Consider the following 22,953-nt stretch of genomic DNA (forward strand, 5'->3'; position numbering starts at 1 on the left):
ACAGGTGATCTGTTGGGTTCAGGTCGGGGCTCTAGGATCACAGGGTTCACTGGGTTCGATTCCCGGCCCGGTTGGGGATTTTTCTCTGTCCGGAGACTGTGTGTTTGTGTTGTCCTCAACGTTTCAACATCATCATCATCATTATTCGTGACAGGACAATAGCTAGATTGGATTGTGTAAAAAACTGGAGTGAAAAAATTGAGACTTTGTACGTGCGCTGATGACCGCGCAGTTGAGCCGACAAACCAAACGTCATCATCTGGGCGAGCCACTGCATCTCAGAACCGTAGCTGTCCACAAACCATTGCCTCATAGATTTTGCATTATTACAGGATGCATTGTCTTAATACAATCAATTATCATCTCCGAAATGCTCCTCTACTTTAAACAGAACACAATGCCGTAACGCTTTCAGCGATTACTTAAGTGCAGTAAGGGTACCACACCGTAACCACGAAAGATACCCCACACTTTAACCAACATCACTTGTTCCAAACTTCAATGTTGGTATTACACATGAAAGAAGGTAACGTTTTCCTGTCATCTGCCAAACCCAAACCCTCCCATCGGATTGTGACCGGGTTTAGGGCGTTTTTCACTCCAAATCACTCTTTTCCAGCCATCCACTGTGTGACGGTGTCGCATTTACATCACCTCATACTTTGCTTAACGTTGAGTACCGAAATGTATGAGCTACGAGCAGCTGCTTGACCATCGTACTCCATTCTTTATAACTTCCCGCGCACAGTGGACTGCTGGTACCACTTTGGAACTCAACAGTGATCACTTCCGATGACTCCAAGATATTTTTTACACCTACCCTCTGCAATGCTCGACGCTGTCTGGCAGTCAGTAGATGAGGTCTGCCTGGTCTTTGTTTAGGTGAAGTTGTTCACAACTACACCACCAACAGCAAACGTGGCAGCTAAAGAAGGATTGAAATGTCCCTGATGGATTTGTTATTCGGGTGACATCCACTTTCGAAGTTACTCTCCCGACCGACCCACGTTGCTGTTACTGCTGCTCTACTGGCTACACGGTCGCAGTCGCAGTTGTGTTGTTGCAGTCTTCAGTCCTGAGACTGGTTTGATGCAGCTCTCCATGATACTCTATCCTGTGCAAGCTTCTTCGTCTCCCAGTACGTACTGTAGCCTACATCATTCTGTATCTGTTTAGTGTATTCATCTCTTGGTCTCCCTCTACGATTTTTACCCTCCACGCTGCCCTCCAGTACTAAACTGGTGATCCACTGATGCCTCAGAACATGTCCTACCAACCGATCCCTTCTTCTAGTCAAGTTGTGTCACAAACTCCTCTTCTCCACAATTCTATTCAATACCTCCTCATTAGTTATGTGATCCACCGATCTAATCTTCAGCATTCTTCTGTAGCACCACATTTCGAAAGCTTCTGTTCTCTTCTTGTCCAAACAATTTATCGTGCATGTTTCACTTCCATACATGGCTACACTCCATACAAATACTTTCAGTAACGACTTCCTTCACTTAAATCAATACTCGATGTTAACAAATTTCTCTTCTTCAGAAACGCTTTCCTTGCCATTGCCAGTCTACATTTTATATCCTCTCTACTTCGACCATCATCAGTTATTTTGCTTCCCAAATAGCAAAACTCCTTTACTACTTTAAGTCTCATTTCCTAATCTAATTCCCTCAGCATCACCCGACTTAATTAGACTACATTCCATTATCCTTGTTTTGCTTTTGTTGATGTTCATCTTATATCCTCCTTTCAAGACACTGTCCATTCCGTTCAACTGCTCTTCCAAGTCCTTTGCTGTCTCTGACAGAATTACAATGTCGTCGGCGAACGTCAAAATTTTTATTTCTTCTCTCTGGATTTCAATTGCTACTCCGAATTTTTCTTTTGTTTCCTTTACTGCTTGCTCAATATACAGATTGAACAATATCGGGGAGAGGCTACAACCCTGTCTCACTCCCTTCCCAACCACTGCTTCCCTTTCATGCCCCTCGACTCTTATAACTGCCATCTGGTTTCTGTACAAATTGTAAATAGCCTTTCGCTCCCTGTCTTTTACCCCTGCCACCTTCAGAATTTGGAAGAGAGTATTCCAGTCAACATTGTCAAAAGCTTTCTCTAAGTCTACAAATGCTAGAAACGTAGGTTTGCCTTTCCTTAATCTTTCTTCTAAGATAAGTCGTAGGGGCAGTATTGCCTCACGTGTTCCCATATTTCTACGGAATCGAAACTGATCTTCCCCGAGGTCGGCTTCCACCAGTTTTTCCATTCGTCTGTAAAGAATTCGCGTTAGTATTTTGCAGCCCTGACTTATTAAAAGTCGCAGTTATGGGCGAGCAAACAGATCTCGGCCCACGGCAGCGTAAGCACCGAAGTGCTTGCATTTCTAGTGACGACTGAGGTTCGTGACCTATCGTGTTGGATCGGCCTCTGGTTACGTGAGGAGGGAGGCCCTCTCGCTGTTGCGGGGGGTGTCACGCCTGCAGCAGGTCCGGCCGACGTGCCGGTCCAAGCTGCTGACGAGCCGGTTGCCGCAGGCGCCACTCAATAAAATCCACGGGCCGATTGGCGGAACCTATCCCGTAACAACGGGAAGCGCGCATCCTCGTGGAGCTGGTGTCTGGTGTACAGCTGGGCAGGGCGCAACACTAGTTTGAACGGCTGATTTTGCACGCTCTGTAGGGTAGTAATGTGAGACTTGGCGGCGTACCCCCGAACCACAGTGTAAGGTAGAGGGGTGATGCCGTGGCGAGGGGGAAGCGTCGACTCGGGTTTCAGCAGAGCGTAGGGTGTGCGAAAACGCCACGGAGAACTGCCCCAGATCTCTCACGCGGCAGCCAGGTATGGCTCTTAGTTTTACACCGAGGTAGGAAGCCGGTTTTGTCCAAGGGATGGGGCGTCCCGAGACGGAAGGGTCGGAGGCACCTTCCGTCTGGTAAAAATGACCACCTGACACTGCTCTTCGCCTCCTTTCGTACAGATGGGTGTGGCTCTAGTGACAACTAGTCATCAGCTTCGCATTGCATAATGGTATTCAGAAAATTTTGATTCTCGAAATATGGCATTGGCGTGCTGTTCAATACAATTAAGCACGAGTACAATCGAAAAATGGTCAGCATAGAATAATCGATAACATAGTATAACAAACTATTTTAGCAAATTACCGGGCTTCAAAATTAACAACACCACATCGAGTGCTTCTACACTGAAGCGCCAAAGAAACTGGTGTAGGCACGCGTATTCAAATACAGAGATATATAAACAGTCAGAATACAGCGCTGCGGTCGACAACGTCTATATAAGACAACAAGTGTTTGGCGCAGCTGTTAGATCGGTTACTACTGCTATAATGGCAGGTTGTCAAGATTTAAGTGAGTTCGAAAGTGGGACACCGCATCTCCGAAGTAGGGATGAAGAAGGGGTTTTCCCGTACGATCGTTTCACGAGAGCATCGTCAATATCAAGGAATCTGGTAAAACATCAAATAGATCTTGCAAGAACGGGAACAGTGACGACTGAACAGAATCGTTCAAAGTGAAACAAGTGCAACCCTTCCTACTACTGCCCAAGACTTCAATGCTGGGCTATCAAGAACTGTGTCAACGTGCGAATTATTCAACGAAACATCATCGATATGGGCTTTCGCAGCCGAAGGCCCACTCGTGTACGCTTGATCACTGTAGGACACAAAGCTTTACGCCTCGCCTGGGCCCATCAACACTGACATTGGGCTGTTCATGAGTGAAAACATGTTGCCTGGTCAGACGAGTTGCGTTTCAAATTATGTGAAGCAGATGGACGTGTACGGGTACGGAGACAACCTCATGAATCCATGGACCCTGCATGTCAGCATGGGACTGTTCAAGATGGAGGAGGGTCTGTAATGGCGTGGGGCGCGTGCAGTTTCAGTAATATGGGATCCCTGATACGTCTAGATACGAGTCTAACACGGAAGCATCGTGTCTGATCGCCGGCATCCAGTCATGTCCATTGTGTATTCCGACGGACTTGGGCAATTCCAGCAGGGCAATGCGACACCGCACATGTCCAGAATTGCCACAGAGTGGCTCCAGGAACGCTCCTCTGAGTTTAAACACTTCCACTGGCCCACAAGCTCTCCAGACATGAACATTATTGAGCATATCTGGGATACCTTGCAACGTGCTGTTCAGAAGAGGTCTCCACCCTCTCGTCTTCTTGCGGGTTTGTGGACAGCCCTGGAGGATTCATGGTGCCAATTCGCTTCAGCACTACCTCAGATATCAGTCGAGTCCCTGCCACGTCGTGTTGCGGCATTTCTGCGTGCTCGCGTGGGCCATACACAATATTAGACACGTGCACCAGTTTCTTTGGCTCTTCAGCTATAACTTAACATACGATTTCCGATTTAAAAATATAAAAGCGTACATTAACTGCTACGAGAAACCTTACAACGTTTCATGAACAAATATTAAATGAGGAATCTAGAGTATGTTACAGCCACCTACATACTGTTCCCTTCGGGCCAGGGAAGACAAGGCATTAAAGCAGTCTTTTCTCTCCCGTTCTATGCTCGAATAGAACGGGGAGAAACTTTAATACAATGTACACAAAATCTAAAGTTAAATTTTTAGGTGAGATATCTGATAGTTTCGAGATGCGAACTGGTGTCAGAAAAGGTGACCGTCTATGCCCACTTTTGTTTAAAAGCGTCCTTGAAAAAGTGATTCGAGAATGGAAGTGCAGGTGGACTATAAAATCAATAATCTTATAACTCATAGTGTAGCTTGCAATAATGTCCAGAGACATACATATGGCAAAAAGAAACATCAGAATTTTAAAAAGAATTGGAGAAAATGCAAACATTTAAATATCTTACGCAAAAACGCAGTACGTGACAAATAGCGTTTAAAAGGTGCTCCAGCTTTTATGAACAACAGATTACCGAAAAATTGAAAAAATCAACAAAATGTTTCAAATGGCTCTGAGCACTATGGGACTTAACATCTGAGGTCATCAGTCCCTAGACTTAGAACCTAACTAACCTAAGGACATCACACACATCCATGCCCGAGGCAGGATTCGAACCTGTTACCGTAGCGGTCGCGCGGTTCCAGACTGTAGCGCCTAGAACCGCTCGGCCACAGTGGCCGGCGAAAAAAATCTACAAATAAAAATATCTTGATGAGGTAATATACAAGAACGGTCGTGACTTTGAAGATAATGAACGAAGTTATAGCATTACGTTACAGCAACAAAACTAGGAAATTTACACTCAGCCGAATGCCTGGCTTTGGCGAAGACAGGATAAAATAGACAACATTGAAAAGAAAATCAGCAAAATCCTAAGAAAAATGATGGGCCCAATGAATACAGGGCCAGGAATGATGATTTGCAAAACAAAAATGGACAGCTAAATGTAACGATGAGGAAACGAAATTTTACGTCCGAATGGTTCGGAATAATGAAAAGAAGATATTCGAGAGAATTTCTAACATAGCAACAGCGAATAATCTCCCTGGTGGAAGCGGATCCAAGAAGTCAGAGACGATCTGAAAATGACAAAGATCGAAGAACATGGTATGCTGACCAGAGATACATTTCGAAAGGTGGTTTTCGACTACCGAAATCACAGAAGTTCGTAAATAACAGCACTCTAACCGAATGAAAAATTATTATAAAAATGGAAACGTAATTAGAAGTAATTGTTTACATGGTCCGCAGGAGGTCCAAATCGAATAAAACCAAAAAAGTCGTTACTTTTATTTTTATTCGCCTGACTGTGCAACCAACGGGCTTTTTATATTGGTATTTTAGATACACGCCTGATAAAAAAGTTAAGCACCCAGAAGAGGAGGAGGAAACGAAATGAAACTTTACAGGTTGAGAGGGTCTGTGATGTCGTTTCAGTGATGACAAAATCGAGTGAGATTTACAAAGAACATGCCAGTACGAGCCCACTTATTAGTATGACGTAGAACATGCATGTATTGATTGGTTTAGGAAGGATGCCATAAGTGCGCTGTATCCTCAACTGAGGCAAGCTAGCCCACAACCATTGTAACTCGTCCTGGACAGAGTTGATGCCCCAACTCGTCCCACGTGTGTTCTATCGGCTGCGGATCTTGCTGGCCACAAGAGTACCTCAGCACTACACAGACAGTTCATGTGCACAAATGCCACAGGTGGACGAACGTTGTTCTGATGAAAAATTGGATGACGATGCTGTTGGTTGGTTAGTGGCTTGATTTGGGGGAGGTGACGAAACAGTGAGGTCATTGGTTTAGGGAAAGCTGGGGAAGAAAATCGGCCACGCCCTTTCGAAGGAACCATCCCGGTATTTCCCTGAGGTGATTTAGGGTAATCGCGAAAAACCTAAGTCAGGATGGCTGGACGCGGGTATGAAACGTCGTCCTCTCGAACGCTAGTCCAGTGTGCTAACCACTGCGCCGTCTCGCTCTGTGGACGATTCTGTCCTATGAGGCGTAACACATGAGGACGAAAAACGCCCGTGATGTACCGGTTGCGCAGTCAGAGTTCCCTCCATCACTACCGGTCGTGACCTGAAATAGCTGAAGCCTCCACACACTATGAGGACAGGAGCAACATCGCTGAGTCTCTACAAAATATTGGAACAACAGGATCTCTCTTCTGCCCTAACGTTGCCATGCAGTGCAAGATCTGGTGACAGTCACATCCAGATGTTGCATAAATCTGGATATTGCACGATTCGACCAGTTAGCCAAATGGTAACCCATACTGAGGCCCATTTCAGATTCTATCACGTGCTGATAACGCTGTCTGATAGGAGTATGCGGCACTTGAGCTTCCTTCACAGCCATCGGTCAGCATATGACGCTGTTCGCGGCCCTCATATACTCAATCAGGCCCCGTAACAACACTAAACACGAGAAACACTAATGCACTCTGGTGGTTGTTTATGTGTCACCGAGAACTGCAGTCCTATTCATTCACATACGCGCCAATGGTGTGAACATGTACGAAGTTGCATAGACCTCTGAGCATATATTTTGGGTGCTTCACTTTTCTTGTCACACAGTGTATACAGGGTGTATCATAATTAATGGCGTAAACGCATACAGTTGAAAGTGCACGATAGTAGAAGCAAAAAAGTCTCAGTAAACATAGGGTCTTCCATACTGTGAAACGAATCTCTTCTACTGCGAGTTCTTTGCTCTCCATATTTTGGGAAGTGGTAGTATGGGCCAAAATAAGAAAAAAATGTCCAGCAAGCATCTGTTCTAAAACGCATACCTTAAAATTTACGAGCAGTTGATCACTAGAAGAGTTTTGTTTCAAAGTAGCAAAGATGAACAAGTGCCCATAGCTCTTAAGGAATGCATTTTAGAGCACATCTTTACTAGACTGTTTCTTTCTTGTTTTGGTCCATACTACCACTTCCCAAAATATGGAAAGCAAAGAGCTTGCAGAATTTCGCCCCTATGTTGACTGAGACTTTTTTGCTCCTAGTATCGTGTACTTTCAACTGTATGCGTTTACGCCATTAATTATGATAAACCCTATATTACTTCTGATATGTATTTCAGACACTATGACTAGACAGCTGCAATTGAGCAGTGATGGAAAATCCGAGATGAAAGGTTATTATAATCCTGCTAGTTGGCAGCTCAGCACACAGTAGCCACCTCCGGCAACTGCGAGGCACCACGAGTTCTGAAGGTCAATGCCCAACTCCTGCAAAGTAGGAGGGAGACTCTGGAGGGCCCGTTAAGGCAAGGGATTACCATGTGTGTGTGTGTGTGTGTGTGTGTGTGTGTGTGTGCCGGCCCACCCCGCAAGCAGCACAAAAGGAAAGGACGAGGTGGGGCATCGAGGTGGCGCAGCTGACGCAAGCCGGGCAGACAGCGTGGTGACGTCAAAGCGGCTATTACGTAGCCACCATTGTAACGGGTCTCAGCCACTCGTCACCACCTGGCGGTCACGACACTCTTTGTGAGCAGGCTGGCTGCCTCGAGACGCAGGCTCCAAAGGGGCCGTTTGATCTTCTCGTTAGAGGGGGAGGGAGGGGCGGGGCAGGGAGATATGCCGCCGATCGGCACGGTCGCAGAGGTTTTCAACGCTCAGCGGGACAATTACGTGCACCCCACTACTCAAACAGATGAGTGGTTCAAATGGCTCTGAGCACTATGGGACTTAACATCTGTGGTCATCAGTCCCCTAGAATTTAGAACTACTTAAACCTAACTACCCTAAGGACATCACACACATCCACGCCCGAGGCAGGATTCGAACCTGCGACCGTAGCGGTCGCGCGGGTCCGGACTGACGCGCCTAGAACCGCTCGGCCACACCGGCCGACAAACAGATGAACTTTCGCGTTTTAACGTTTCACCGACTTTCAGGTCATTGACAGGACATTAAACTTTACAGACTAATTCTTACAATGCTGTTAAAACAGCAACCAGCCACAGATTATTAGGAATAAATCAGCAGACCTCCTACCGTCGGTTCTTCAAAGAATCGACATCCGGTTTATGAAACAGATTATAAATGAGTTAATGTGTTAAATATTTGACGTGAAGCTTGTAAGCAGATCGTCACGCTCTCCTCCAATGAGCTCTTGCTCGAGACCACTGAAGTCGCAAATGGCTGTGGTTTGCGGTCAGTGGAACGCACGCTTCAGGGCGTCTGGCTCGGAGTTGTTCTTGAAGTAACCGATTTGCAGCCGTTCATCAAGTCACGTAGGCCTCAAGTGCCGCTGCTGACACGGTGCAATGCGTTCCAGAACCCTACATCTTTTGTGACCACCTCTGCCAGCAATCGTGTACAGTGGCTACATTCCCGCCAGGTCTTTCTGCAGTATCGCTGAAGAAACAACCAGTTTCCCGTAGCCCTATTACACGACCTCGTTCTAACTCAGTAAGGTGTTGATAACGGCGTCTTTGTCGCCTTAAATGGATTGTTGACTAACGTCAACTCACGACGTCCAATCTCAGACGTAACTCACGCTCACGGCCGTTACAGCGCGTATTTAATCCGACCTCATTTGCATCCTCACAGCAGTGCTGCTGGTGCCACTCTTGCGACTGGCGTGAAGCCTGAACAGACATCACCCTTCAAATGTAGAAACACGCCTACCACCTTCCGTTTACAACGAACAACTCATTGCGGTTGTGTCAGTATAATTCTTCCGGTCTTCTATTAGTTCATCACCTCCATCTCCCTTTCCTTCTCCGACTCCTCCTCCTCCGTCTCGTCGCCCATCTCCTTCTTCCCTCTCTCCATCCATCTCCTTCTCTTTTTTTTTTCTTTCTCTGTCCATTTTCTCCTCTCCTATATCTCTGTCTATCTCCTCGTCTTCCGTATCACTGTCTACTTCCTCCTCCCAGTTACTCTGCCCATCTCGTGCTCCCCTCTCTCTGTCATCTCCTCCTCCCCCCTGTCTGTCCAACTCTTCGTCTCCCTGTCCCTGTCCTACTCCTTTCCTCTTTCTCTCTCCAACTAGTGCCTCCCCCTTTGTCCTTCTCCTCCCACCCTCTACTCCACATCACCCCCAGTATGTGCATCTCCTCCTCTCCCCCCCTCTCTGTCCATCACTACCCTTTCCCTCTCTCTGTCCACGTGCTCCTCCCCCTATTTGCATCCATCTCCTACTCCTCCCTCTCTCGCTGTCCATATTCTCCCCGCCCCTTCTCTCCACATTCCAATAATAGGTTGCTGATTCATACCCTCACAGTACTCCTTTCCGGAAAGTAATATATATATATATATATATATATATATATATATATATATATATGGTGCGAATCCATCCAAGGAATCAGAATGAGCTTTTTACTCTTGGCTTTACCCGCGTACGCACATGTCGCAAATATTTAACATATTTCACACGTATTTCTAGATCTAAACACCTCTACCTCTAGCGAATTCTGCTCTGCAGTTTCATTTTCACGCAGCTCAATGATTACGACGTCATATCTCCTGAACTATTTATCGTTACAATGATACAATTTTTCACTAAGATTCAGTGGTATATGTGCATACTGTTTCCGAATTATGCTACGAATGGAGTTAAGTCATGGTTGAGGCGGCAGTTTTGCTCTATGAACAGCGAAATTGTACAAATACCTTATGGAAATCCAGCCGGTTGACGTCATCGACAACTGTCAGTATCCTTTCACCATTTTGTTGCTAGGGAGCGGTACAGGAGGGTGGGGGGTGGGGGGAGAGGTCAGGGAGAAAAAGTCTCGTAAAGGTTTGAGGTTACATGGAAAGTTGTCTGCAAGTGGTATCACTGTCAAACGCTGGATGAGTATCTACATCTACATCCATACTCCGCAAGCCACCTGACGGTGTGTGGCAGAGGGTACCTTGAGTACCTCTATAGGTTCTCCCTTCTATTCCAGTCTCGTATTGTTCGTAGAAAAGAAGGATTGTCGGTATGCCTCTGTGTGGCCTCTAATCTCTATGATTTTATCCTCATGGTCTTTTCGCGAGATATACGTAGGAGGGAGAAATATACTGCTTGACTCTTCGGTGAAGGTATGTTCTCGAAACTTCAACAAAAGCCCGTACTGAGCTACTGAGCGTCTCTCCTGCAGAGTCTTCCACTGGAGTTTATCTATCATCTCCGTGACGCTTTCGCGGTTGCTAAATGATCCTGTAACGAAGCGCGCTGCTCTCCGTCGGATCTTCTCTATCTCTTCCATCAACTATATCTGGTACGGATCCCACGCTGCTGAGCAGTATTCAAGCAGCGACCGAACAAGCGTACTGTAACCTACTTCCTTTGTTTTCGGATTGCATTTCCTTAGGATTCTTCCAATGAATCTCAGTCTGGCATCTGCTTTACCGACGATCAACTTTATACAACCATTCCATTTTAAATCACTCCTAATGCGTACCCCCAGATAATTTATGGCATTACCTGCTTCCAGTTGCTGACCTGCTATATTGTACCTAAATGATAAGGGATCTTTCTTTCTATGTATCCGCAGCACATTACACTTGTCTACATTGAGATTCAATTGCCATTCCCTGCACCATGCGTCAATTCGCTGCAGATCCTCCTGCATTTCAGTACAATTTTCCATTGTCACAACCTCTCGCTATACCACAGCATCATCCGCAAAAAGCCTCAGTGAACTTCCGATGTTATCCACAAGGTCATTTATGTATATTGTGAATAGCAACGGTCCTACGACACTCCCCTGCGACACACCTGAAATCACTCTCACTTCGGAAGACTTCTCTCCATTGAGAATGACATGCTGCGTTCTGTTATCTAGGAACTCTTCAATCCAATCGCACAATTGGTCTGATAGTCCATATGCTCTTACTTTGTTCATTAAACGACTGTGGGGAACTGTATCGAACGCCTTGCGGAAGTCAAGAAACACGGCATCTACCTGGGAACCCGTGTCTATGGCCCTCTAAGTCTCGTGAACGAATAGCGCGATCTGGGTTTCACACGACCGTCTTTTTCGAAACCCATGCTGATTCCTACAGAGTAGATTTCTAGTCTCCAGAAAAGTCATTATGCCCGAACATAATACGTGTTCCAAAATTCATCCCCCTCTTTGCGTGCCGTGAGCTATGTTCCTTTTTCACTCCCAACCCTTTCAGAGGTTGGTGATTCTGACGCCCACAGTGGTTCCGTCCGGACTTTGGCTGAGATCGAATAAGTGGTTTAGGAGGAGATGTGGAACGTACACCATTCTCACGTACATACATACGTCCAATTTTTTAATTAACTGTATGGGTATGGATACTGCAACTCAATTTTTTTCCCCTGGAATCCGTACGATACGGAATCTGCAATTTAAACTGCACACCAGTTTAGCCATTTACTGCACAGGACTTCCACCGGTTTCGAACCGACAGGACCATCTTCAGACAACTGTTCACATTTGAAATTGTATCCTCATATGCAGTACATGCGACATATGCTGACTGTGGCCAAGGTTTCTTGATGTAGTCGTGCCCTACAGCAAAAAGCAATGTAAAGAAAAGGACTATATTGTAAATAGATCTACGAATGAACTATAATAACGTAAACAACTTAAGATTTACTTCAGAATTGCTATTACTACAAAATAAACATTCAGCAGAAGCAAGGGGACGCCCCTAGCAGATTTGTCAGGTCCCGCAACGAACATGGTAATCCACGTTTCGTAATCACTGTACAGTCCACAGCGGACGATACACCAACAGCTACATCTGGGTGACCGGCGGAGAGTCCTCCGCGTACCACTCTCACTTACCGCGCTTCCTGTGCCAGTTGCGGACAGCGCGCGGGATAAACCACGGTGTGAGCTGCAGCCTGTCTAATTGTACCTTCACGGTATTTTTACGAGATATATACGCAAGAGAAATCAGTATGTTAGCTCATTATTCCAGGTTCGAAATTTTAATAGTAAACCGCGATGTAATGTATAGGGTGATTATAATTAAACTTTCAAAACGCTGTGGAAACAACACCACTGGTCATAATGACGTCAAATTGCAGTGGAATATTATCGGAGAAAGGGGAAAATGTATGGCAGAAGAAAAAAAGTGTGAAAATTGATCAATAGACGGCGCTGTATGTGTCAGCATACGTAAATGGTTCAAATGGCTCTGAGCACTATGGGACTTAACATCTGACGTCATCAGTCCCCTAGAACTTAGAACTAATTAAACCCAACTAACCTAAGGACAGCACACACATCCATGCCCGAGGCAGGATTCGATCCTGCGACCGTAGCGGTCACGCGGGTCCAGACTGAAGCGCTTAGAACCGCTCGGGCACTCCGGCCGGCGGCGTGGACACATTTCGCTGGAAGTCCCCTGCAGAAGTTTGTACACTTCCTTCAGCATAACGACATCACTCGACTAGAGCGGCCAGCATGTTCTCCAGACATGAACAGTATCGAACATGCCTGGGTTAGATTGTAAAGGCCTGTTTATGAACGACGTGACCCACCAACCACTCTGAAGGATCTACGCAAAATCGCCGTTGAGGAGTGGGACAACCTGGAACAACAGTGCCTTGATGAACTTGGGGATAGTATGCCTCGACGAATACAGGCATGCACCAATGCAAGAGGACGTCCTGCTGGGTATTAGAGGTACCGGTGTGTACAGCAGTCTGGACGACCACCTCTTAAGGTCTCGCTGTAAGATGGTACAACAGCTAACGTGTGGTTTCAAGAGCAATAAAAATAGCGGAAATGATGTTTATGTTAATCTCTATTCCAATTTTCCGTAGAGGTTCCGGAACTCTCGCAGCCGAGGTGATGCAAAACTTTTTTTGATGCGTGAATATTGATCACATCTTCTCCTCCCCCGTCTCTCCATCCAGCCCCTCTTCGTCCCTCTCTCTCTCTGTACTCTCCTCTCCCGTCCCTCTTTCCATTTCCTCCTTCCCCTTTTGTCTGTCCATCTGCCCCATTCCTCTCTCTTTTTCTGTCTCCTCCTAACCCCTTTCGCCATCTCCTGTTCCACACGTTCCCTCAAAGTGGTTGGTGGGTCACGTCGTCCATGAACAGCCCTTTTCAATCCATCCCAGGCATGTTCGATAGGGTTCATGCCTGGAGAACATGCTGGCCACTCTAGTCCAGCGATGTTCTCACCTTGAAGGAAGTCAATCACAATATGTGCACGATGGGGGCGCGAATTGTCGCCCATGAAGACGAATGCCTCGCCAATATGCTGCCGATATGGTTGCACTATCCGTCGGAGGATGGCATTCGCGTATAGTACAGCCGTTACGGCGCCTTCCATGGCCACCAGCGGCGTACGTCGGCCCCACATAATGCCACCCCAAAACAGCAGGGAACCTCCACCTTCCTGCACTCTCTGGACAGTGTGTCTAAGGCGAGCATTCTGACCGGCTTGCCTCCAAACACGTCTCTGACGATGGTCTGGTTGAAGGCATACGCGACGTTCATCGGTGAAGAGAACGTGATGCTAATACTGAGCGTTGCATTTGGCATGCTGTTGGGCCCTTCTGTACCGCGCTGCATGGTGTCGTGGTTGGAAAGATGGACCTCACCATGGGCGTCGGGAGTGAAGTTGCGCATCATGCAGTCTACTGCGCACAGTTTTAGTCGTAACACGACGTTCTGTGGCTGCTCCAAAAGCATTCTTCAACATGGTGGCGTTGCTGTCAGGGTTCCTCCGAGCCATAATCCGTAGGTAGCGGTCGTCCACTGCAGTAGTAGCCCTTGGGCGGCCTGACCGAGCACGCCATCGACAGTTCCTGTCTCTCTGTATCTCCTCCATGTCCGAAAAACGTCGCTTTGGTTCACTCCGAGACGCCTGGACGCTTCCCTTGTTGAGAGCCCTTCTTGGCACAAAGTGACAATGCGTACGCGATCGAACCGCTATATTGACCGTTTAGGCGTGGTTGAACTACAGACAACACGAGTCGTGTACCTCCTTCCTGGTGGAATGACTGGAACTGATCGGCTGTCTGACTCCCTCCGTATAATAGGCGCTGCTCACGCATGGTTGTTTACATCTTTGGGCGGGTTTAGCGACATCTCTGAACAGTCAAACGGACTGTGTCTGTGATGCAATGTTCACATTCAGCGTCTATCTTCTGGAGTTCTGGGAACCGGGTGATGCAAAACTTTTGATGTGTGTATATGAGATAGGCGTACACAGATGAAGATAAGGGTAAGAAGCTAGTTATATTTATAAAAAACATTGTGTTGGCATAACTACGTTCCTTATCTCCTCACTGGATCGACTGCTACCTAACTTGGTGCACGCTGAGAAGAATGAGTAAAAGTTCACGGCGAAGGCAAAAATGGCTCTGAGCACTATGCGACTTAGAACTTAGGCGACTTAGAACTTAGAACTAATGAAACCTAACTAACCTAAGGACACAACACACATCCATGCCCGAGGCACGATTCGAACCTGCGACCGTAACGGTCACGCGGTTCCAGACTGAAGCGCCTAGAACTGTTGGGCCACTCCAGCCGGCGACAAAGAGAGGAGTTAAAAACAACCACACATTAATCCCAATCGACGGAAGAGAAGACAGCTAAAAACAGGCACGTGGAGAAAGGTCTACAAAACACGCTATAGAGAAACGGAGGCCCTGAACTAAAAATTAAATGGCCTTCGCCATACAGCTACGACGGATAAAAAGTAAAACGCGGCGATAGCCCGCGCGTTGTTCGCTAAAATGGCCGATAACTCAGACGGCAAACACAAACGAGAACGTAAATGGCATTCCGTCAGGAAATGGCGGACCTTGAAAGGTTGAGTGCAATGAGTATAAAGTGGTGGGGGAGCACCAGTTAACATATGACGATGGCTATGATGACGGTGCAACTTAGTTAAAATGATATTCTCACGGCGAGATGGCCGGGAGGATGTCGTCCAAGCCGCTGCGAGAGGGTTAATAACCCGGAGCTTGTTCCTATGAAGGAAGGGCCTGTGGTGACACCACCTGCAGACAGACGGCAACGCAGTGGTCATCGGAGGGAGTGGTAGAGCTAGTGGGCTGACGTACGAGGACTGCAGCCGCGGCGGCCTCGTTTCCTGTCACACCGACGTGACCAGGAACCCACGTAACCATCACAGTGGCTCCATCAAGGGTGGGCAAGTGGCAGCTTTTGTTAAGTTGCTGCTATCTCTGCTGTTATATGTAAGTGTGTAAATCGACCAGGCTTCAGCAGTCGTTAATGCAAGATGCCTGCCACACTCGCGAACTCAGTTCTCAAAAGACCAAAAAACTGATTCTATGCTCAGAGTCCTGCACAATTGTACACTGTTAAGTTGATAATTATTCACACTGCTGTGTGCTAACTGAAATGTCACTATCAATGAACTAAATTCATATAATTAAAAATCAAAAACTTCCTTTGGAGATGAAAAGAAAACAATATGTTTCTCGTTATAGCACCTGAATAGCGTTGGAAACACCGTCATAATGAGACTGCAACTCAGTGGGCAGAATCCACTGATGATACTTCTTTCTTTCTTAAAAAACAAAAAATAAGGAAAAGGGGGGGGGGTCGCTTCATTAGAATGTTGTGGGAGGTTATGATAGAGTGAGACATGTTATTTTCAAATATACTAATTTATGTGCATATGCTAACAATTTAACAGGTGTCTGTGGATCACTAACGTGATAATATTCGAATTAATGAAAACTGTATCTGTGCAGAAGACACATGAATGCTCTCTTAATAACTGTAGATTAATATGCAGTGATCTTTCAAAAGTCTAGGCAACTCGCAAAACGCACACATACTGGACAGCATCACCTCTAGGTCCCAGTACGATAAAGAAATAACGACAAAATGCAGTCATGAGTTCCAAAACAGACTCGCCGATTGCGAGCTATGCAATGCAAAGACAAAACGCAAGCTCTAAATGCGACACCTACTCGAAAACAGCTAAAGCTGCGCCAGACTGCAGCCATACACCGAACAGCAACTGTCCAACCAACGAGTCACGAGCAGCCGCCGTGTGTTCGCCCAAAAATCCACACCTCCACACTCCAAGCCAACTCCGATTACACTCTGTCTCGCATACTTCTCAAAATTACCGCAGGAGGGGAGGAAATCCCACGGTTCCCACAGCGACAAGTGAAGATCTTCCTTCTTTTTCTGCATACAGGGAAAGCCTGCAGAATTTTCTCATCCAGCATTTGTTGTATTCTCTGTTAACAAGCCGAACTCGGCAGAATACCGGCCCTCGCCTTACAGTTGGTGGAAAGATATCTGGGTGTATAAACTGAGCTCATTTCCCACGCCGTTAACGGCAACATAGTAGTGGCCATCCTTCATGCCTCCATCTACCGGAAAACTTATGGGCTTTGTCGAAATCTTTCAGGATCTCTCGTGGCTAGCAAGGCTTTAAAAGACACTTTTGTAGCACACTGGCTTAAGAGACACTAAAAGTGGGTTACTCACGTGACTGCTGCCCGTAAGAACTTCTGTTGGGAAACCTCTCGGAATTGCACTAGTGTCAACCCACTGCCGAAGACTTGCAGGTGCTATGCCTCACCACATCCCACGAATTGAGGAAAACCCGAGCTAATATGTCAGAATTCACACGGCCCGCTCTACCCATTCAAGAAGTTTATGAGAATACAACAAACCAACGTCGTCACACTTTGTATCGATTATCTGTAATGTGACTTGTTTAAGCTGATGACCTTAATGACTGGACATGAAGCTTTCTTTTTTGCCGTTTAACGAATTCATGGATATTGAAGTTTCTATTTAGTTTCCTACAGACAGAACAATACGAAGCTAACATATGGATTTTACTCCCATCCATTTCGCAAACTGTGGGATTTGCAAGTCAGACACAGCCAACAGCTTGCGCTGCACAACGCTGTCATCCCGTGTATCACGCTGAAGCATAAGGGGCATCGTTTCTGTCCGTTTACCAACACGCTGATCTGCGCGCTCAGTGTTGATTTTCGGAACCACAGGCCGTGTGCCGACGGCTTTAGCCGCACTCGGACACTGAAATAACTTCAACGATGGCAAGTGAAAATTTGTGCCCGACTGCGACTCGAACCATGATTTCTCGTTTTTTGCAAGAGGTCGCCACAATTGCTTTAGCTATCCGAGCACATGACACGTCCAATTTTGTAAACAGACCTGAAGTCATACGGTTGGATCTCTCCTATCGTCTGCTTTTCGCCAAACAATTTAGAAAATACGACTATTGTGTCGTTCACGAATAATTTGAAACGCTTATTTTATCTGTAGTCCAATAATTAATCTAATTTTTTTTCGGCCACCGATCACCCATCTGTTCCATCGTTGCTGGTTTCGATCGCTGACTACCACACCTATGTTTTAAAAAATGGTTCAAATGGCTCTGAGCACTATGGGTCTTAACTTCTGAGGTCATCAGTCCCCTAGACTTACAACTACTTAAACCTAACTAACCTAAGGACATCACACATATCCATGCCCGAGGCAGAATTCGAACGAACCTGCGACCGTAGCGGTCGCGCGGTTCCAGACTGTAGCGCCTAGAACCGTTCGGCCACTCCGGCCGGCACACCTATGTTTTAAATCCTTTATTTGGTTCCTATGGAGTATTTCCATTTCTTGATCTGCTAGCTACTTTTTGTGACTTCGTTTCTAGCAATTTAACTATCATTCTACAAATATGGCCATTATACGGGAAAATATTTTGTAGGTAGCATTTTTTAACAATGGCGAAAATTTCCTCAAAAGAAAAAAAAATATTTAGCAGAGCGTGGTTTCGATCCACGGACCTCTGGGTTATGGGCCCAGCACGCTTCAACTGCGCCACTCTGCTGTTGTGCAATTGTAGCCATCATACGCAGACTTCAATACTGACACGATTGTTTCGTGACGAAGCATTTTGTTCCGTTAATAATGATAAGCTTTACCATACGTTATTATTTTATGAACACTACAAATAAAGAATACTTGTTACTACGATTCCAGCATCGTTCCAAGTACAATACATACGCGGTAATAGTTCTAACAGATTTAACATGGTATGTTCTTTTCTTCACTGGCTGATCTGCCGCAGTTTATGTGATCAACCATTCATGTACAAAGGACTTCATCATTTTTTTCTCTGCCTGAAAGAAGTTCTCACCACGCAGTTCATATTATAAGATTCAGTCACATCTAACTTTGCCAGCTTCTGCGAAATGTGCAACAGGATGATCATGAGATAGTAGCCAATAATGACACTGAACCAGCCTTAGTTGCCTATCCTGGGTGCACACTTGGAACCCAACCACTAAAGTAACAGTGAGTTCAAAATGAACTCTGTCTGCGTTAAGGGAAGCCGGAACGATGAAAATGACAAAATTAACGTTTTTTGGTGTTTTTCTATATAAAATTATTTGGAGTTTCTGGCAAGGGCAATGCTGCAGGGACAATGTTATGTGGAATTATGAACTTGCCAAAATCACCAACCAAGTTTGGATTTTTTAATAAATTGGTGGGATCTTCTGCTGAAGATATTGCTCAAGCAACAATGACGAAAGCAGTTGAAGAAGCTGTGAAAGATAATGGGTGGTTGGCTCTGAGCATTATGAGACTCAACTGCTGAGGTCATTAGTCCCCTAGAACTTAGAGCTAGTTAAACCTAACTAACCTAAGGACATCACAAACATCCATGCCCGAGGCAGGATACGAACCTGCGACCGTAGCGGTCTTGCGGTGCCAGACTGCAGCGCCTTTAACCGCACGGCCACTTTTTTTTATTTTTTTTATTTTTTTAACCAAGGGCATTTGTTTTATTATTTTTATTTTTTTTTTAATGGAACTAAAAAAACAAGTGCCACCGCCACTTTCCATCCTAAAAAAAAATCTGGGCCACTTCAGGCGTTGGCTCCTGACTAAACCTACCCCAGAGAGCTGCCTATATACCAGGGGAAACATGGGAAATCAAGGTTAGGGCTATCCTTAAAAACAAAACAAAATCTTCCTTTTTCTGAATTTTATTTTAATTTTTTTTGTTTTATATTTATTTATTTATTTTATTTTATTTTATTTTTTTATTTATTTTTGGTGTAATTGATCAGAGGCCTTCTGCGCCTCGCTGGTAATATGTTGAGTCACGTCTTCTCGAAATTGATGTGTTCCGTTCAATTGTTCAGAAATGTTCATTGGTTCAAACAGGAAACCTTCTTCTCTCTTGGCTTAAAACATTCCAGCTGCGAGGCGGCTCGTGGAAAGCGCTCCCAAGGAAGTTCGAGAAAAATTGTCTGTATTTTGGGTGACGGACAACGACATAATGACGGTCATTGAGGTATGTCCAAAAATCGAGTACAGAGTCTACAGTTTGTCCAAATAAGTAGTGAATGGCATGTCCGCGAATCCAATTCACAGCATTGATCTTTGTCCGAGGAAAATAGTCACGTTCCGGAAATAATAATGAAAGGGGAGTAATCCGATCCGGAATGTCCCGCGTTAGAAAAGCCACAATACGTCGAACCAAGTGCCAAACCTCCGCCGCCGGTCCGCAAACAAACCGATGTTCATCATTGTCTGGCACTCCACACGTGGAGCATAGAGGTGATTGGGCGAGGTGGATACGATGAAGGCGAAATTGGTTGATTTGTTTACTATTGACAGTTATGTACCAGACAGATTGAACATTCGTGTCGAGGTAACAGGCGAACACCGCGCGCCATACATGACGCCAGTCAACCTGGGGGAACTTTAGTTCAATCGGGTTAGGTGGACGACCTAATTGGAGGACATTGTATACTGCCTTTGTCTTGAGTAAAAGCTGTCTTGGTAAGGTGAGGTGTAGATAACTGAGTTCCAGAAAGAAGTACTGGGCCGGAACATCCGAGATTATCACTGGGGCTGACAGTGAGACCGGCGAGTATGCCGACAGGAGGAGACCAGTGAGACTCGTTGGGCAACGTGTCCATACCGTCATCTGGGAGCTGACAAATAGGGCGCGAGCTCTATCCGGCACGTGAAACAGACCTATCCCACCTCGTTCACGGGGAAGAGTAAGGGTCGCATAGTTAACTTTGAACAACATCCCAGAGCTGACGAAAGATGCCATCGCTGCCAACATGCGACGTGCCACAGTAAGTGGGAAAGGTAGAACTTGCGCTACATGGGGAACTCGGGATGCGATATATGTATTGACATATCGAGCTCGTTGGAGAATATCTAGGGATCGAAGGCGATGGTCCATAAGACCTGCTCTGATCATTAAAAGGAGGCGTCGGCAGTTGATGGTGGCTGAACGCCGGAGATCAGATGAAAAATCTATTCCCAAACAACGAATGGTATCAACGGTGGTGAGAGGTGTAACGCACTCCACGGGAAGTCCCGTGCCAATGAACATAACTTGTGACTTACGTACGTTTAAAGAGCTACCCGACGCCTCACCATAAGTCGCTACCCACGTCAAAACAGCTCGAACTTCGTCGGCATTACGTAAACAGATGACGACATCGTCAGCATAGGCCGTGCAACAGAATCGGTAGCGATCTATGGACAACCCTACCAAACGTTGTCTTAGTCCACATAGCAAGGATTCCAAGGAAAAGGCGTACAAAATTGCTGATAGAGGGCAACCTTGACGAACGGATCGACCTATTATTATCGGTGGAGTGAGTCTGCCATTGTACATAATCCTGGATGAGGCACCCCGCAGAAGGCGCATCACTACCGTGATAACGGCGACCGGGAAACCCATATGGTGGAGAACGGCCGTAAGGAACGAATGGTCAACCCTATCAAAAGCTTGACTAAAGTCCAAAGACGCAAGTGCCCCAGAGAGGCGTTGTGCCTGGGTAACGGCGATCATATCCCTGTAGCGGCATAAAGCCGTGCGAATATTGTTGTCGCCTCCCAAAGATGCTTGGTCTGGCGACACAACATTGCGGGCAACGTTTTTAAGTCGTGCTGCCAAAAGGCGAGTGAAGATTTTCATATCACTGTTAAGGAGGGTGAGGGGCCGATAATCACTGATATTGTTGCCACCGTGCGGTTTATGTACAGGAATAATAATTCCTTCCATGAAAGCGTCCGGCACAGGTACTTCCGGAGACATCAGTTCCCGACAGATGGAGGTGAAGGTGGACTCTAACAAATCACGGAAGGTGCGATAAAATTCGAGGGGAAGACCGTCGGGGCCCGGGGAGCGATTGATGGTTCCTGCCCGGATCGCATCGCGGACTTCCTCATCAGTCACCTCCGACATCAAGTCAATCGCCGCATCTCCTGGGATACCTCCGAAGTTGAGCTGTGAGACTTCCTCGATCAACTCTGGGGAATGTGGAACTGCGGCGTAGAGCTGCCGGTAGTGGGCGTGAAGCACATTCCCTATGGCAGATTGGGTTACGTAGCGACGCCCTTCTTGATCCGTTAGGACGTGAATCAATTTTCGGCGTCGATTTTGTCGTTCTTGGATGATATGATACATCGACGGATGTTCATGAGGCATGCGATCAGCAGTACGAGATCGTACTATCGCCCCTTCCAAATGCCGTCGCATGAGAGTGGCGATTTGGGCCTTAGCTTGGTTCATCCTTGTATGGCGCTCAGGGGAGGCTGGCATCGTGGAGCATTCTCGTAGGATCCTGTAGTAAAAGTCCATAGTGCTCTTCCTCCAGGCGACAACATCTTTGCCATACCGGATTAAAGTTTTTCGAAGAGCAGGTTTTGCACACTGGATCCACCAGGATATGGTAGACGGATACGTGGGTCGGCGTCTATTACATGTGATCCAAGTGTCTTCTATTAGAAGTCGACAGTCAGGTGAATTAAGAAGTGCCGTGTTCAGTTTCCATAAACCACGTCCGTGCCATACTGCCTGTCTTGTGAGAACAACATCACAGAAGTAAGCCTCATGGTCTGAGAAAGCAACAGGCCAGATTTCAGCCTGTCGAGTGTGTTGAATTAGGGATCGCGAGATGTAAATGCGATCCAGTCGGCTAGAGGAGTGCGCAGTGTGGTACGTAAAGCCCAAAAGATCCCCGTGAACATGTCTCCACGTGTCGACAAATTGTAGCCGCGTGACGACTGTTTCCAGAGCTGCGCATGGTGAGTGACGCGGCAATTGATCCTGAGGTCGCTGGGTGCAGTTGAAGTCTCCACCCATGATCCAGTCATCGTGTGGTCCCATAAAAAGGGGTGTGACTTCATTCGCGAAGAAGGCATTGCGTTCACGACGGTAGCTGGAGCCCGACGGCGCATAAATATTGATGATGCGTACACCAAAGAGAGTAAGGGCCATACCTCTGCCGCTGGGGAGGTATAGGACATCTTCGCGTAAAATGATGGCAACACCACTACCGGTGTCCGAAGCGGGAGAAAGATGCACCGTGAAGCCATGTGGTGGTGAAAAATCGGCGACATGCACTTCCTGAAAAAGCGCAATATCTATGTCCGCATCATAAATCATATCGCGGAGCAGCGCTAGTTTGTGGGGCGCACGAATGGTCGCGAGGTTAATCGTTGCGACACGATAATGCTGGTGTTGGAGTCCCACAGGCACAGGCGGGGCTTCTTC

Source organism: Schistocerca serialis, chromosome 10, assembly GCF_023864345.2.
Source record: "Schistocerca serialis cubense isolate TAMUIC-IGC-003099 chromosome 10, iqSchSeri2.2, whole genome shotgun sequence".
Lineage (NCBI taxonomy): Eukaryota > Metazoa > Arthropoda > Insecta > Orthoptera > Acrididae > Schistocerca > Schistocerca serialis.